We start from the raw sequence: 19,536 nt of genomic DNA on the forward strand, positions 1-19,536 counted from the left end.
ATAGATTGAAGAGAGAGAGAGAGAGAGACGGAATAGATTGAAGAGAGAGAGAGAGAGACGGAATAGATTGAAGAGAAAGAGAGAGAGAGACGGAATAGATTGAAGAGAGAGAGAGAGACATGGAAACATAATAGACTGAAGAGAGAGAGAGAGATGGTAGCAGAACGGATTGAATGGACATCTCAGCCTATTGCCATTAACAGGAATCGAACCCTCAACCTTCGGATTGACAGGCTGCAACACTACCTATAGTGCTATAGCTTTGTACAGATTGAGGTTGTCTGTTGAAGATAAAAGTGAACCAGTGAAAGCAGCCGACCTACAAGCTCAGAAACACGTTGCTATCTGAAAAGTTGTGAGATTGTAGATCGGAGAGAGACATGGAAACGGAATAGATTGAAGAGATAAGGATAATTCCTTTAACAGGTCCGTTCATGAAAGTCCTTGCGGTCTTGTTTCCAATGAGGGCCTGTGAGCAATTAGGGGTTAAGAGTCTTGCTCAGGGACAAATTTCATTTGCTGGCCTGGCCTGGAATCGTACCTGGGGCAACTAGGGCCTCTGGCTCCCTAGGCTGTCTCACTAACCACTCAGCTATAGACCATATTCACACAGTGGCCATGTTTCTATGAAGTCAATGAAAGTAGCCAACCCGGGTGGCGGCACTTTCAATGTTAAATTCCAATATGGCCGCCGTGTGAATATGGTCTATGGCCGCCCCTCAAGAGAGAGAGAGAGAGAGAGAGAGAGAGAGAGACATGGAAACGGAATAGATTGAAGAGGGAGACATGGAAACGGAATAGATTGAAGAGAGAGAGAGAGAGAGAGAGAGACATGGAAACAGAATAGATTGAAGAGAGAGACATGGAAACATAATAGATTGAAGAGAGAGATGGAAGCAGAATGGATTGATTGGACATCTCAACCTATTGCCATTAACAGGAATCGAACCCTCAACCTTCGGATTGACAGGCTGCAACAGTACCTATAGTGCTATAGCTTTGTCCAGGCTGAGGTTGTCTGTTGAAGATAAAAGTGAACCAGTGAAAGCAGCCGATCTACAAGCTCAGAAAGAACGTTGCTATCTGAAAGGTTTTGAGATTGTAGATCGGCTATTTTCAGAATGAAGTATGTCACCCTCTCAAATAAGCATTTCAGGTTATCTTTATCAATTGCATATGTATTAATTGACACAATTACTGGTAGTGTCTGTTGATATTTATAAGTATTTCCGTCCATTATGAACCAAGCCTCTGTGTCCCGAACTACTCTAGATCACTGGTTCACAAACCATTTACCAATAAAGGCATTTTTGTGTCTCCTCGGAATGAAAACTAGTGAAAGTAGCCGATCTACAAGCTCACAAAACGTTGCTATCTGAAAAGTTGTGAGATTGTAGATCGGCTATTTTCACAATGAAGTTTGTCATACATTGCAAAAACATACTCTCTACAAGAAGCCTTTCATGTTACCTTTAACAGTTGCACATGCATTAATTGAGAGAGAGATACATGGAAACATAATAGATTGAAGAGAGAGAGAGATGGAAGCAGAATGGATTGATTGGACATCTCAACCTATTGCCATTAACAGGAATCGAACCCTCAACCTTCAGATTGACAGGCTGCAACACTACCTATAGTGCTATAGCTTTGACCAGGCTGAGGTTGTCTGTTGAAGATAAAACTGAACCAGTGAAAGCAGCCGATCTACAAGCTCAGAAACAATAGATTGAAGAGAGAGAAGGATGGAAGCAGAATGGATTGATTGGACGTGTCAACCTATTGCCATTAACAGGAATCGATCCCTCAACCTTCGGATTGACGGGCTGCAACATTACCTATAGTGCTATAGCTTTGTCCAGGCTGAGGTTGTCTGTTGAAGATAAAAGTGAACCAGTGAAAGCAGCCGATCTACAAGCTCAGAAACACGTTGCTATCTGAAAAGTTTTGAGATTGTAGATCGGCTATTTTCAGAATGAAGTATGTCATACATTGCAAAAACATACCCTCTCAAATAAGTATTTCAGGTTATGTTTAACAATTGCGCATGTATTAATTGACACAATCATGTTGTGTGCAATGCAACTTTAATGAAGTCCGCATCAAGTGAGGCTTGAACTGGCAACCTTCAGGTTGTGAGGCACACGTTTAAGGGAGAAGCCATTGGACCAACAGACAAGAACCTGTGAAAAAGGAGATCACACAGATGATACAGTTTCACGCAAATAGCTGAAAAATCTTGGGTTTAAGTGTTTTTCAAACTGCTCAAAATTGCGGACAATCTAAGGGGGGAGCTTACTGGTCAACGTGATACATGTGTTCCTCATGAGTCAAGGCACATGTGTAAGCAGGTTTAATGGCTGTCGGCCAAACGAGGCATGACTTTTGCCTGTTTAAAGTTTGCACTTTCAAAAAATCGCTATAGCGCCCCCCTTTGACCAATTGGAGTAAGATTGGTTTCAGTAATATTTGGAATGACCCTCAACATTAACGCAAAGTTTCAAAGAAATGTGAGTCTGCATGTATGTGTTAGGGGCAGATGAATAATTGTCATAAAACTGCAATATTCATTGGCTCATTAAAGCTTCATTTTTTCACTTATGGAAAATCCTTGCTGCTTGTTTGTCGGCATAGGTCCAAAGTTCATGTGTAAAACGTTTCGTGCAGATTACTCAAAAATCCCAGGAGGAGATAGGTTTGAACTGTTTTTCATATAATTCAAAATGGTGGGAGATCTAAAGGTCAGAGGTCAAAAGTCAGAGGGTTAAAGTTGTTCATCATGAGTAGACGCATGTGTGTATTGAAGTTTTATGGCTGTAGGTCAAACAGGGCATGAGTTGTACCTGTTCAAAGTTGGCATTTTCAATTGAGTGCTATAGCGCCACCTTTTGACGAAAGATTGTGAGATTTATTTCTTGATAGTTTTTCATGACCATCTACCATATGGCCGAGTTTCGTAAAAAGCGACAGCACGGTTCACCCAGAACTGCGAAAAGTGGCAGAAGAAACAGAATAAAGGGAATACTAAAACAGGTCCAGAGCTGAGCTCTGGCCCCGTAACTAGAAAAAGTGCTCCTCGGAGCACAGGTCTCCGCCAGGTCAGGTAGGTTATTGTGGCCTCCTGGTGGCGCTATAACAGGCCGATTCGTGTTTTTACCTATAACTGCACCGATCTGTGTAAAACTTTGTATGCATACTCCCTAGAGGTCAAGGAAAAACCTTTGCACACACATTCACACTATGTTGAGGAACAAATGCCACCCTTTTAACATTGGCCTGTTATAGCGCCACCAGCAGGTCTAATTTAGCAAAACAAATGTTTTTAACAAAATGCCTCAAATCATGAATGGAGTCAGTGTCCGATTGTTGAGCATTGGCCTATTATAGAGTCAGTGTCTGATTGTTGAGCATTGGCCTATTATAGAGTCAGTGTCCGATTGTTGAGCATTGGCCTATTATAGCGCCGCCAGGAGGCCACAATAGCCTACCTGACCTGGCGGAGACCTGTGCTCCGAGGAGCACTTTTTCTAGTTTTTTTTCTTTTTTTCCCTTATTGTTTTTCCTTTTTAATAATGGTTCATTGATGGTAATGGAGACAACAGTTATGAATAATCATGATGTTAATGTGATTATTAGTCTCTTGCCCAGTCCTACTCTGACCAGTAGAGTTTAACAACTAAACTAGAAAAAGTGCTCCTCGGAGCACAGGTCTCCGCCAGGTCAGGTAGGCTATTGTGGCCTCCTGGTGGCGCTATAATAGGCCAACGTGAAAAGGGTGCCATTTCTTCTTAGGCCTTGCACGACAATCGGACACTGACTGCATTCATGATTTGAGGCATTTTGTTAAAAACATTTGTTTTGCTAAATTAGACCTGTTGGTGGCGCTATAACAGGCCAATGTTAAAAGGGTGGCATTTGTTCCTCAACATAGTGTGAATGTGCGTGCAAAGTTTGAGCGCAATTGGACGCTGCGTTCATGATTTGCGGAATGTTGTTCAAAACAAGCCAATAATGCAAACTTTAGATTTCAATCTTAGCCAATCAGTATGGAATATGAAAAATCAAACACATCCGTCGTGATCACATGACTATAGAGATCATGTGTACCGATTTGCGTGAAATTTGGATAAAATTGGAAGGAGTAGTATAAAATAATGTGTTTTACATAAGTCGGCCTCCTGGTGGCGCTATAAAAGGCAGATGTGAAAAATGCAGGGCAAAGGTTTTTCCTTGACCTCTAGGGAGTGTGCATACAAAGTTTTACACGGATAGGTGCAGTTATAGGTAAAAACATAAATCGGCCTATTATAGCGCCACCATGAGGCTGATTTGACAAAATTCAAATGGTAGTTCTTCCTCGGCCTAATGGGACTGTGCGTGCAAAATTTCACGGAAATTGCATGCTGTGTTCATTATTTGAGGCATTTTGTTCAAAACGGAGCACTCCTGCAAACTTTGGAAGACATTTTTAGCCAATCAGGATGGTCTATGAGAAATCTGAAAGACCAGTTTTGTTTAATGACTATAGAGATACTGTGTACCGATTTGCGTGACTTTTGGACAAAATCTGTAGGAGTACTGTCAAAAAATGTGTTTTGCACAAATCGGCCTCCTGGTGGCGCTATAAAAGGCCCATGAGAAGAATTTGGGGCAAAGGTTCTGAATTGGCATCCAGGGAATTTGTGTGCACAGTTTCGCTGCGATCAAGACAACGGTGCCAGAGATTAGCTGGTCACAGACGGACGGACACACGGACACACGGACACAAGGACACGCGGACGGACGGACGGACGGGGTGTAAAACATACTCTCTCGCCAGGCCGAAACAATAATGTGTTGTTTTCATTCTGACCTCTGATCAGTAGAGTGTTGTCCAGCGTTGAAGTTATGAGGATGATCTAGAGATCTGTCAAAGGTCAAGAAAAGTTGTGTTCCCACATTATTGTCTCCGCCAGGCCGAAAGGCATGGCGAGAGAGTATGTTTTGCACCCTGTCCGTCCGTCCGTGTGTGTGTCCGTCCGTCCGTCCGTCCGTCTGTGACCAGCTAATCTCCAGGACCGTTGGCATGATCGCTGCGAAACTGTGCACACACACGCCCTGGATGCCAATTCAGAACCTCTACCCCAAATGTTTCACATGGGCCTGTTATAGCACCACCAGGAGGCCGCTTTTTAGCAAAACACATTTTTTTACATTACTCCTACAGATTCTGTCCAAACGTCACGTAAATCGCTACACAGTATCTCTATAGTCATTAAACAAAACAGGTATTTCAGATTTTTCATGTTCCATCCTGATTGGCTAAGAGTGGCTTCCAAAGTTTGAAGGAGTGCTCAGTTTTGAACAAAATGCCTCAAATCATGAACACAGCAGGAAATTTCCGTGAAATGTTGCATACACATTCCCACTAGGCCGAGGAAGAAATGCCACTTGAAATGTTTCAAATCAGCCTCATGGTGGCGCTATAACGGCCGATTCTTGTTTTTACCTATAACTGCACCGATCTGTGTAACACTTTGTATGTGCACTCCCTAGAGGCCAAGGACACACCTTTGCCCTGCATTTTTCACATCTGCCTTTTATAGCGCCACCAGGAGGCCGACTTATGTAAAAAAAATATTTTGATATTACCTCTTCAGATTTGATCAAAATTACACGCAAATCGGTGCACATGATCTCAAGACGGATCTGTTTGATTTTTCATATTCCATCCTGATTGGCTAAGATTGACATCTGAAGTTTGCAGGAGTGCCGCAAATAGTGAACGCAGCGTCCAATTGCGGTGAAACTTTGCACGCACATTCGCACTACCCTGAGGAACAAATGCCACCCTTTCAACATTGCCCTACTATAGCGCCACCAGGAGGCCGAATTTTGCTAAACAATATTACTCCTACAAATGTTGTCCAAACATCATGCAAATCAGTACATATTATCTCTTTAGTCAAGTGATCAAGACGGATCCGTCCGATCCGTCCGATTTTTCACATTCCAGCCTGATTGGCGAATTCCGAACATTGCTGGCCCACACTAACCTACCTAACCTGGCGGAGACCTGTGCTCCGAGGAACACTTTTTGTAGTTATTATTATTATTATTATTATTGTCTCCGCCAGGCTGAAAGGCATGGCGAGAGAGTATGTTTTGCACCCTGTCCGTCCGTCCGTCCGTCTGTCCGCAGCTAATCTCTGGCACCGTTGGCTTGATCGCAGCGAAACTGTGCACACACACTCCCTGGATGCCAATTCCGAACTTCTGCCCCAAATTTTTCACATGGGCCTTTTATAGCGCCACCAGGAGGCCGATTTGTGCAAAACATATTTTTTGACAGTATCCTACAGATTTTGTCCAAAAATCTCGCAAATCTGTACACAGTATCTCTATAGTCATGAAACGAAAATTGTCTTTCAGATTTTTCATATTCCATCCTGATTGGCTAAAAATGGCTTCCAAAGTTTGCATGAGTGCTTTGTTTTCAACAAAATGCCTCAAATCATGAACACAGCATTTCCGTGAAATTTTGCACGCATATGTCCACTATGCCGAGGAAGAAATGCCACTTGAAAATGTTCAAATCAGCCTCATGGTGGCGCTATAACAGGCCGATTCATGTTTTTACCTATAACTGCACCGATCTGTGTAAAACTTTGTATGCGCACTCCCTAGAGGTCAAGGAAAAACCTTTGCCCTGCATTTTTCACATGTGCCTTTCATAGCGCCACCAGGAGGCCGACTTATGTAAAACACATTTCTTTATATTACTCCTTCCGATTTTATCCAAATTTCACGCAAATCGGTACACATGATCTCCATAGTCATGTGATCAAGACGGATGTGTTTGATTTTCCTCATTGGCTAAGATTGACATCTAAAGTTTGCAGTAGTGGCTTGTTTTGAACAAAATTCCGCAAATCATGAACGCACCGTCCGATTGCGGTCAAACTTTGCACCCACATTCACACTATGTTGAGGAACAAATGACACCCTTTTAATATTGGTCTGTTATAGCGCCACCAGCAGGTCTAATTTAGCACCAAAAAACAATTCCCACAACATGCCTCAAACCATGAATGCAGTGTCCGATTGCCGTGCAAGGCCTAAGAACAAATGGCACCCTTTAAACATTGGCCTATTATAGCGCCACCATGAGGCTGATTTGAAAATTTTCAAATACTATTTCTTCCTCGGCCTAATGGGAATGTGCGTGCTAAATGTCACGGAAATTGCATGCTGTGTTCATGATTTGAGTCATTTTGTTCAAAACAGAGCACTCCTGTAAACTTTGGAAGACATTTTTAGCCAATCAGGATGGAATTTGAAAAATCTGAAAGACCAGTTTCGTTTAATGACTATAGAGATACTGTGTACCGATTTGCGGAGTACTGTCAAAAAATATGTTTTGCCCAAATCTGTGTGTATGCGTGTGCGTGTGCGCGCGTGTGTGCGTGCGTGCATGCGTGCGTGCGTGTGTATGCGATTCCTCTACAGCAGGGGGTTTCAACCGATTTTGACCCAGGGACCACCATCCTGACTGAGAGCACCCTAGGGACCACCACTATTGTGTGGGGTGGGTCCATCATAGACCCACCCCACACAAAAGTGGGTTCATGCACCATTCCATGTGTTTGTTTTCTTACTTGTTGCTCACTAATCACACTATCACAGGCTACATTGTGAGAGTTCAGACTATCTGACAGTATTTTTTGACACTGAATCAAACACAGGTACAAACGTCAGTTCCTGTAACAATGTTAACCTGAGCATTAAGTGACATGCACCCATAAATGTCCTGGCCTTTTATACACATCCACTACCTCAAGCTAAGCTCTGTCCCGCTGGCAGTGGCAATGGTTTGGTCCTCCATGTTAAATAGGTACTCAAGAGACTTTGAGTACCTAGAAAAGCGCTATATCAATCGTATGTATTATTATTATTATTATTATTATTATTACTACATTACTTTAGTCATTTTCTTGCCACTGAGCTTAAAGCAGGACACTTTGGTAGAGGTGTGGGTTGTGTAGTTACCTTGTCATGATGTAACTGGTCCAATTGGTGAGATATATCACTCCGTTGTGCAGTCGATTAGAAATTAATTGTCATTGACTCGCATTTTACGATGAAACGGCTCTCAAAGTCATTCTTTTAACACAAAAACGAAGCTAATTCTGATAATATAACTGTCGCGGTCTGAGTCAGGGCAGGATTGTAGGACCCAAGTGCAGGAGAGAGACGGAGGCTGAAGTGAACGGTTCAAAGTATTTATTAACTAAAGACAGGAAAACAAACAAGGAACTGAACTCAAGATCTAACTACACGCAACATGAGACAATGAACAAGCAAGGACTTGGTGCAAAATGGGGCTTAAGTAGACAGGGAAATAATAAGACACAGGTGAACTCAACAGACAATCAACACTGGGATAGGCTGAGGGACTAAGAGGACACAGGAGGAGAACATGACTAATCAACAGGGAGGTGAGACAAGACAGGTAACAGTAACTAAGCACAACAGGAAACAAGACTACAAAATAAAGGTACAGAACAGCATGGCAAAAACAACAGAGTAACAAAATAACTAGACTAGATACAGAACAGAACAAAGGAACAGAAAGGAACAAAGTCCAAGACCTTATAAGGGCAGGAAGGTCTACATAATAAAGTCAGAGTACAAGGCCCGAGGAGCGGACCGTGACAGTACCTCCCCTCCACGGGACGACTTCCAGGCGTCCCAGAACAGGAAAGGGGGGGGGGGGCAGAGAAACGGGCCAGAGGCCAGGGCTCTGGCACACACCGGCGCAAGTGGCGGAGGACAGAGACAGGGCCAAAAGCCGGGGGGGGACGGACGCTGCCAGGTCTCTGCACACACCGGCACAGAGGGCACAAGCAGGCAGGGACGGAAAAGACGGTTCGAGGCCAGAACAGCCGCCGGGGTCCTGCCGTCAGAACCCCCAGGCAGCCACCAACACGCGCCGGCCCACGAGACAGGGACCACCACCAAGAAGGGCAGGGGCCTAAGGGCCGAGTGGCACGGGAGGGGGCAAAGTTCAAGGGACCCCAGGACAGGAGGGGTAGCGGCAGGGGAGACCCGGACAGCAGGCGAAGAACCGGAGGACCACGGTGGACCACGACGGAATGCTGGGCAGCGGTAAGCTGGGCAGCGGAGTGCTGGGCAGTGGAGGCTCCTGGATGCTGGGCAGCGGAGGCTCCTGGATGCTGGGCAGCGGAGGCTCCTGGATGCTGGGCAGTGGAGGCTCCTGGATGCTGGGCAGCGGTGGCTCCTGGAAGCTCGGCAGCTGGCGGTGTGGGAAGCCATGATGACGAAGACGCCCCCTCGCCCGGTTCCCCCTGACGATTGCCAAAGGAGACCCAACAAACGAATGAAGCTGTCTCAACAAAGGCTGGCTCAGGGAACGCGGGGTCAACAGAGGAGCAGGATCGAAGAGAAGCAGAGGCAGACCATGGATTGTCTGCCGGCTTGGTCTACTCGGCTGGCTTACTAAATCATAAACTGGGAAACCTCTCTCCGCTGGGTCCAAAGGGCTTGTTCATTCTGTCACGGTCTGAGTCAGGGCAGGATTGTAGGACCCAAGTGCAGGAGAGAGACGGAGGCTGAAGTGAACGGTTCAAAGTATTTATTAACTAAAGACAGGCAAACAAACAAGGAACTGAACTCAAGATCTAACTACACGCAACATGAGACAATGAACAAGCAAGGACATGGCGCAAACACAGGGCTTAACTAGAAAATGTGCTCCTCGGAGCACAGGTCTCCGCCAGGCGAGTACTGTCCCTGATTAATCCTGTCTTACCTATTTATATTACATATTGTGAGAGAGTGTCACGTGAAGCTTGACCAATGTTAGCTTGGCTGAGACAGACACACACACAAGACGTAAAACATACTCTCCACCATGCCTTCGGCCTGGCGGAGACAAATAGACAGGGAAATAATAAGACACAGGTGAACTCAACAGACAATCAACACTGGGATAGGCTGAGGGACTAAGAGGACACAGGAGGAGAACATGACTAATCAACAGGGAGGTGAGACAAGACAGGTAACAGTAACTAAGCACAACAGGAAACAAGACTACAAAATAAAGGTACAGAACAGCGTGGCAAAAACAACTGAGTAACATAATAACAAGACTAGATACAGAACAGAACAAATGAACAGAAAGGAACAAAGTCCAAGACCTTATAAGGGCAGGAAGGTCTACATAATAAAGTCAGAGTACAAGGCCCGAGAAGCGGACCGTGACAGAATGAGACCAAGTTATCATGACGTAAATTACGTCACAATAACGTCGAAGATTACTAGATATCTAAAAACACAGATTATACACAAAAAAGACCCAGGATCTTGTTTCTTGTGTCCTAAACTTAATTAAAATAAGATCTGGTTGCAAAATCGGCGAAATGTCCCTTTAAGTTGATGTTTGTTGTATGTTGAAAATAAAGAGCAGTTCTGCCTCTCCCGCAGGTGTAAAGTTGCTGGGTCAACTTTGTAATAATAGGTCTCACTCTCCCTCTGCAGCCTCTTGTTATTAGCCTGCTAATAAATACAACAATCCACAAAGATTGTCATTTAGACAAATTATTAGGTCGTAATAAAATCGTTATTGGTCTCAGGAAAACCTATATAATAATTGAATATCTCGATTGTGGTCTCAGCCTTGATAACTTGCTTAAGTAGCCGTGGCCTGTGACACACAACTATGCTGCACGATTACGTTTTTTTTTCGAAAAGAAAAGCTGCAATTTCAACATGTCCAAGCATCCTGTATCATAGCCATGCTAATAATGTTTATAATAAACCAAACTGTTTGTAAATCAGCCAAGATTTAAGCGAGTTAAGAGTATTTTTGTTTGTGCAGATCACTCACCTTACAACGGCTACCATAGAGCGTACCAGAGTAGTTGACTGTGGCAAGATGTCCGTGGTTGAGCTACGCTGGGGACGCTAGCCTTTCTTATAATATCTATGGTTCACTCTGATTAAATAAAAAACTAGGGATCCTCTTGTTCAGGGTGTTTCAGGGGGACCCCAGCGAAATGAGCTAACCATATGAACCCTACAACAACCCTATTCTGGGCATGTCATAATCGGCAAACATTCACAGAAAATAGGCAATCTAATAAAGCTCACAATGTCTTGCAAATTCAACAATTTGTGAGCTTTTACATCAGCTAATCTGGTCAATTTTTAACCTGTTTTATACTTAATATTGTGAGCTTGTAGATCAGCTATTAAAAAAACATCTGAAAATGTGTTTAGATTTGGGAATAATCTTGAAGCATGTTAACGACACAGATCGTCACTTTATTTTATTCACACACCAGTAGACTAACCTTTTTTATCATCTAAATTGATCATTTATTGCACTGAATAATTTGATCACTTTGGAAATGAACTATTAACATCTTGAGGGTTGCTTTCTTTGGTGAAGACAAAACAGTCAGATGTTGATGAAGACAAAACTTGTGTCTATGTAAATATCTCTGATGATGGCCCATCATTATCATCTATAGGTGTCTGTTGTTATGAGCCTTTCACATTGAAATGGACACTGACTGCAGTCTCTGGAGGAGAGCTGGGAGGAGGTGTTACTATTTATACTCCTACATCAACACACTGGTCCTGCTCAGAGCCTCAGATGCAGTGTTGCCATGTCCGCTTATTATAAGCGACTTTGGGCTTGTTTTTCTGTAAAGTCGCTTGTAAATATTGGTTTGCGGGTTGAGTTTGGGCTTGTTTGTATAATGCAGTTGCTTATTTCTGCTTATTTCCTAAATGTTGTATAAACCAGTGGTTATCAACATTTTCAGTAACTTGCCAGTAAAACACGGTGAAGCAGCATTCTGCTTCTACGGGCCGACGGCTTGGAATAAACTCACATTACACCTAAGACTCTGTGGCTTTAAAGCACAGCTCAAGACCTATTTCTTCACTCTTGCTTTTAGTTGATTTTTTTTATCTCTGTGTTGTTATTCATGTCCTGATTCACTGCCTTTTTTGTTATATATACTTTTTAAATGTTGTTTTATGCTTTTGCTTTTCTCTTTTGCTTTATTGTTAAATTATTCGTACTTTTTCTGTAAAGCACTTTGAGCAGCATTTCATGTCATGAAAGGTGCTATACAAATAAAGAGTATTATTATTATTATTACTGATGTGGTAGTGGCCCCCAGGAGCCCCAGGGGCAACATCAGAGGCCCCCTAACATGGCCCCCGTGTGCCACAGGCACAGTGTTGCTCCAATCCTCACCACAAATGGCACTACTGTACATCAGTGTTACAGCAGTGTCTAACATGTCAAATGACCAGAACTCTGTGACCATTGCTCTGATCAGGGCAATGTTGTAAATGAACCTCATCAGCACGATGTTGTAAATTAACCTCATATTGTTCATTATCATTCATATTGGAACTATTAACTATGTTTTACTATTTTTACCATAACTCTAATAAACATGAATTCAAAGACAATCAAATTCCATACCGTTTATTGCCATGTAAAAAGCACCGTTCTCAGACTCTAAATGTTTGAAATGGAATAGAATTGAAATCATTGATAGAACTATTTAAAAAACTATTTACCATTACTCTAAATCAGGGTTTTTCAAGGTGGGTGCCATGGCACCCTAGTCTGCCTGACACAAGTCCGGGGTGCCACAGAATAACCTGACTCTGCCAGATGGAAGAAGCTTGCGTCACATTTGTTTCACAGGCTAGCGCCCCCATCTGGTGGAATCAGGTTAGCCACAGAATGCTTTGGTCTTTTTTGTAAATGATCAATATCACTTCAGTTTAACCACTTAGACCCTCTATGCTTAGTAAAACGGACCTTAGTTGCACTGAACTTGGTTCTTTTTCCATCGACACCAAATCACAACACCTTATGAGCTTGTAGATCGGCTATTTTTGATGAATGTTCTTCCCAGAATAGGAATGGTGGGGTTCAAGTGGTTAAACGTCAAGTATAAAGTTATTTTCAATCAGCCACAATGGGAACGGATATTCTATATAAAGTGAACTATATTTAACCACTTAAACCCTATATGGTTGACCAGAGGCCCTATAAGGCTTTATACTAGTGTCTTTTCCCTAGTGTTAGGTAGGACACCTAACAGGTTGACAAGTAGCCTTTCCTGAAGCCCCTACGCCCAATATCTCCCCTGCCAAGTGGAGTTTCCCCAGGAAGAACCAGGTTCAAATCCCGGGTCTTACAGTTGTAATTAACCACTTGAATCTTAGTACTATTCGGGGGCTAACAGTGAACATCTGATCTACAAGCCCACAACGTGTCCAGTGGTGAGCTGTGGATTTTTGAGCTATGGGGGCTCTATTTTATGACGTCACGGCGCGGGCATGTGCACATAGCCACTCAGCTCAGTGCTAGTGAAATACTGTATGCTAGTGAAATACTGTATTCAACATGTGATTATTAATGTAATTAAATGTCTTATTATTTTGTTGCATTGTTAATTTGTTGTTTTTGTTTCAATTAATTAATTATTTTATTTTCCTTTTAGTTTTATATTAAAGCCCTTTACATAGACTCACCCACACATAAGTAGTTAAAATAATCAGACAACTTGTCTTTGTCTTGTCCCAGAGAACTGGGTCCCCTGCTAAGCGATCCCCTTCACACGCAGTGCAGAGACTGTTGTCTCTCATTGTGAGAGGAATGTACGCATTCAATTCAAGTCCATGGCTTTTCTCAATTAGCCTAATGTTATGCAAAGCATCCAGGTAGAGGCTATTGAGAACGGCTCGCCACTGACGGCGCGAACCTTGAGAGGCTATTGTTTAAACTTTAAGGTGTTAACGACCGCCGCTGACGGTGCGTGCTCACGCGTGCATGTGGAGCATGCGTCAGCCCCCATAGTGTCAGAGCTAAGGGGTCGCTGAGCTTGAAGTTAATGTTATGAGCTTGTAGATCGGTCATGGTCATTTTCGGTTATTTGGTGTACAGAGAAAACAGGAGAGGGCCAACTATAGAGCCCTGGGGAATATGGTCAACTAAGTATGGTTTAAGTTGTTTAGTCTCTTCATCAGGAGAGGACATAAAAAAAATCCCACTGCTGAAAATACTTGATTCTGATTGGTCAATCACTGAATTAATCGGTGTGTTAATAACAGATCTTTGTCTAATCAAAGACTCAGAGCACCTGCTCATATCAATCTATTCTACCCTGCTTGAAGGCTTTATCATGAAGGAAGCGTGCGCTTGCGACACACACACACACACACACACACACACACACACACACACACACACACACACACACACACACACACACACACACACACACACAGAGAAGATAGATAGAAGTTTGCGATAGCTGGAGTAGTATACAGGACAGTTGGCCACCTGTCTACAATACATTGTTAGGTAGGAAGCAATGACCTCCAGCTATGCATTTACATTACAAAAAAGTGTCAATGACTGGAGTCTGTATGCATACCTGTGGATTTGAGAGGGGGTACTACTGTGCTATGGAAACAGGAGATATTTTGGTTGCTGGGCCGTGCAAGGCTGTGCTTTGGTGTGGTGCTGGGCTGCTACAGTGTGTGGAAACCCAGCATAAGTACATTTACTCAATTACTGTCCTTAAGTACAATTACAAAGTACTTTACATCGTTGAACTTTTACTCCACTACATCTCAGATAAATATATTGTATGCTTTACTCTACTACAATTATTTGACAGCTTTAGTTACACAGTAATTTACTTTTACATACAAAACATGCATTAAACTCTTAAGCCTTATAATCCATGCTATTTGAAAATAGCTGATCTAGAAGCTCACAACGTCACTAAAGTCTGACAAATTGACACATGTTATTACTTTTGTGCTGTGACTATGAGTATATTTGATGACAATACTTATAGTCAAATGTTGAATACAGGCGCAGATTCCCTTAACATTGAAGTCTATGAGAGAACCTCAGACAATGTTCTAGTTGGTTGAGATTTCCGCGAACGCTGACTGGACCGTTACTTTCAGAACAGTGATAATAATAATAATAATAATAATGTTTACTCATGTACCCTGTATTAATAGCTTAAAGGAGCATTACACCCCTGGAAGAACTTGCAGTCACTCAATGTTAATCATATATATATTAATTGTCTATTATAATATAGTAGATAACAGTAGCAAAATTTCAAATTTGCACCCTATGGCCCGAAAAAATATAGAAGTCTTGACTTTGACTGGATGACTGGGGTTTGGCTGCATTACTACAATGACCACAATGCTTTGGGGCACTGGCCTTCCTTGTGAGGAGGAGACTGCGTGGGGGCGTGGTCTACATTGTAACTTTCCCCTCCCAGTTCTCACTACAACAACAAAAACAAACACATACAGAGCACATTGGGCAGTGTTGCCATGTCTGCTTATTATAAGCGGCTGGTTTCTAAAATGTAGTTGATATTTGGGCTCGTTTCCAAATGTTTTGATTGTTGTTTAAACCAGTGGTTCTCAAACATGTTCATGTACTTTTCCACGGACCCTCATCTGTGCACTGCGTGCCAACATATTTGCCAGGGAGACCCTACCAAAAATGTGTTGTTAAAATGTTTAAAAAAATTCCACATTTTGCACTTTTTTCCCCTCAAGATTTTTTGGAAAATAGCAGATCTATACAAGCTCACACTGCGTCACATCGTTACGCGTTGTGAGCTTGTAGATCGGCAATTTTCAAATAACCCATGTCTAGGTTTCAAGTGCTCTTGGCACAGGTATTTTCTTTTGGGCTTGTTTTCATATACCTGGTTGCTTATTTCTCTCACAAGATCTGGCAACACTGAATGCTGAACTTTTCCGACTTTTTTGTCTACCTTTGGATCACAAAACATGACATCGAAGCCATGTTCTTTCTTGGACCACGTGAAATCTGCCTCTGTTGAACCAGTACAGTTGGACCAGCCTACCCATTGCAAGTTTGCTATATCTACCCAGGATGTCAGTCCCATCATCACCGTGTCTTTGTTGCGCCAGCAAGGTGAAACTATAGTCTTGGCTGCTGTTGTATTGTGTTCTGTATTGATTTGATTGTATCTTATAGTAAACTAAATATATCATGTATAAATTAGCATAGTAACACTAAACGTGTGTGTCTGTGTGTGCGCACGCGCGCGTGCATCAATTTTTTTTCTATATTCCATCCCACCATACAGTCCGGTGCTGGTGACGTGACGTCCATCTTCTACTTGGGAGTCGGGACATCCATGGAGATGCAGCATAATAGTCAACAATATAATAATAAAACAAAACGTTTCATACTCATGTCATGTGTGACTCCTTATTTCTGAGAGCATAATGTTTCACTGTCATTTCCAGTTATATTCTTTGGACTAAACTTATAGAAAACATGGGCATTACTTTAGAATGACATGCTAATGTTCAAATACTCTTGTCATACACAGCCTAATCGGTTTTTTTTCCTCTTTTTTCAAATGAGACCGTTTCATGCTTTCAATTGGTGTATATGGATAATATTAGATTACTATAGATAGATTACTATAGCCTATTGTATCTAAGACCAGTAAAGTTGAATCCAATGTGCTGGGGTCCCCAGAAAAATTATGATTACATGTAGAAGTAAATACTAACAGAATGTACAAGAGTTTGTCACTATTATATCTGTAATGCTTACAGTCATGTAATTATGTACCATTCTGCCAAATGAAAGACCATCTCCTATCATGAAACAGTTCAAAAGAACCCTTATAGAATTGGGGTTCACATTTTGTCATTATGAATGCTTATACAATGTAGAATGTACCGTGATCAATGAGTAGAGCAAGCAGGGTGTAAATGTAATCGTTTTATTTAGAAAAAGAATATGGTTGTATCTCAAAAGGCGAGTCCCAGGGGTCTTCATCAGCCGAACGTTACTCCATTTCCGCAGGCAGGCGAAACAACATTCTGTCCTGTTGAAAAGAACACATTAGATTACACTTGTAGATTAAACAGATATCATCCCACGTGAAGCCTAATCTATACTAATATTGCACGCAAGCCGCAAATAGCAGACCTACAAGCTCACAAAGTGTCGAGTCTGACGCGTTGTGAGCTTGTAGATCTGCTATTTTCGGGACCCGGCGACGTAGCCCTGAAACATGACTGTCATGGGGGAACTTCAACCTGGTGTTTGCACTTTCTACATGTACAATCCGTACATCTACATAAACGTTCGGATTTCAAATAAAAAGTGCTTATCCCATGACCACGGATGTTACAATTTGAATCGGGTGGGTCTAAGTACCAGTATCTTCCGTATTGTTTAATAAAAAAGCATTTTAATCCGATCAGTGGCCATTTATTATGCGACCCTTATGCGATCGGTTGGAAGGTTTATGAGAAAATGACCACCGATCAGATTAAAATGCTTTTATTTAAACAATACGGAAGATACGGGTACTTGCACCCAGCCGATTCAAATTGTAACATCCGTGGCCATGGCATAAGCACTTTATATTTGAAATCTGACAAGAGACAAAGCATAAATTTGGCTTGTCACACAAGTGGTTTAGCTTTGCATTTGGCTAGCTATGGAACGACAATGTAAACAACACTGCTCTGCGTGCATGCGTCTATCAGAAGTCAACTACACATTGTATACTACTACCCTAACTTTATTAATCTCTAACATTAAAGCAATCAAGTACAATTACACTTGGATTATTATGTCAAATTGGCATAACGTTTACAGCAATCATTACTTACTCTATAAAGTAATTAATCCAAGCTGTGTCCAGCATGATTTCAGCATACAGCCTGTTGAATTCCTCTGCGGTGGAGCTGCTCTTCTGTGTTTTATGGTTCAAATAAATATCTGTTGTGTTAGTATTCCTCCCACGGAGTGTTTACCGACGCGATCAGGGAGAAAGAAGGCTGATCCCACTCTTTGGGAGACACCCCTTGGGGTGTGTGTGGGGTTGGTCTCACTGAGACACCATGTAGTGCGGACATAGGTGAGAACCCGCGGAAAACGTCATTTGACGCTATGGGCAGCAAAATCGGCGAAGTTCCCCTTTAAGTTCAAGGTATACATGCTGTAAAAGGACTGTGTTCACACAAGTTATGGGGCAAATACAACACATATTTGATAACATTTATGTAATGATAAAGCACACACACAGAGGTCCTGTAGTGGTGAACGATTTATTAAACCAAGCAAACAAAAACATTATCAATATTTATTTTCCGAGTTAAAAGGTTTTTTCCCCCCAGAAAACCTCAATATAGACAAAAAACTCTGTAGAATGTAAATACGAACTCAACTACACAAACCCAGCAACTTGTCAGCACTTTACTGCACCATTATTGCATGCATATCAATGAACATATTTATTGCAAGCATATTAATGAACATAATAATGAACATGACTCTTTATAATCCTGACAAATGTGGACAGTCACTGGTTCTCATATTGTTCTACCAATAACCTATGAGCTGGAGGGAATAATACAAGAAATTCCATCATGTGATCCATCTGTTGATAGTCAGATTATGTGATTCCTCTGCTTTAGTATCCTTCTCATTGCCATCCTGGATTATATTGAATGATCATATATGTGTCTGTAAGTGAATAACTTCTATTAACAGGCTCCTCATGTGTGTTTTTAGAGTAGACATTCTAGCAAAGCCTTTACCACATACTGCACAAGAAAAGGGCTTTTTGCCTGTAGAGTCCTCATGTGTTTTTAGATCACTTGTGCTAACAAAGCCTTTACCACAAACTGTTCAAGAAAGGGGCTTTTCACCTGTGTGAGTCTTCATGTGGTTGTTTAGATTACCCCTCTGAGTAAAGCCTTTACCACAAACAGTACAAGAAAAGGGCTTTTCACCTGTATGAGTCCTCATGTGTCTTTTAAGATGACCCTTGTGAAGACAGCTTGTACCACAAACTGTACAAGAAAAGGGCTTTTCACCTGTATGAGTCCTCATGTGTATTTTTAGTTTACCTTTCTCAGCAAAGCCTTTACCACAAACTGCACAAGAAAAGGGCTTTTCACCTGTATGAGTCCTCATGTGTCTTGTTAGACTACACGTCTGAGTAAAGCCTTTACCACAAACTGTACAAGAAAAGGGCTTTTCGCCTGTATGAGTCCTCAAGTGTTTTTTTAGAGCACCCTTTTCAGCCCAGCCTTTACCACAAACTTTACAAGCAAAGGGCTTTTCCCCTATGTGAATCATTATGTGTCTCTTCAGATGTGCCTTTTCATTAAATATTTTGCCACACTCTGTACAACTAAAAATGTCCTTCCCTGTGTGACTCCTCATGGAGTGAGTTTGTTTCGATGATTTCAGGTCCTGGGACAGCTTATGCTGTCCTCCCACATTTTTTTTCTTGTGTGATTTCAGTGTGTTTAAAGCTGACTGATCTCCCCTAGTCTCCTCCCACTCATCACTGTCTTCAGTGTCTGATTCAGAACAGTGTGAAGAGAGGAGCTGGTCATCACTAGTTGGTTGTGATGTTCCACAGTCCTCTATATCAGCTTGTGTTTGCATGT

Source organism: Gymnoscopelus braueri (assembly GCF_963280865.1).
Source record: "Gymnoscopelus braueri genome assembly, chromosome: 6".
NCBI lineage: Eukaryota > Metazoa > Chordata > Actinopteri > Myctophiformes > Myctophidae > Gymnoscopelus > Gymnoscopelus braueri.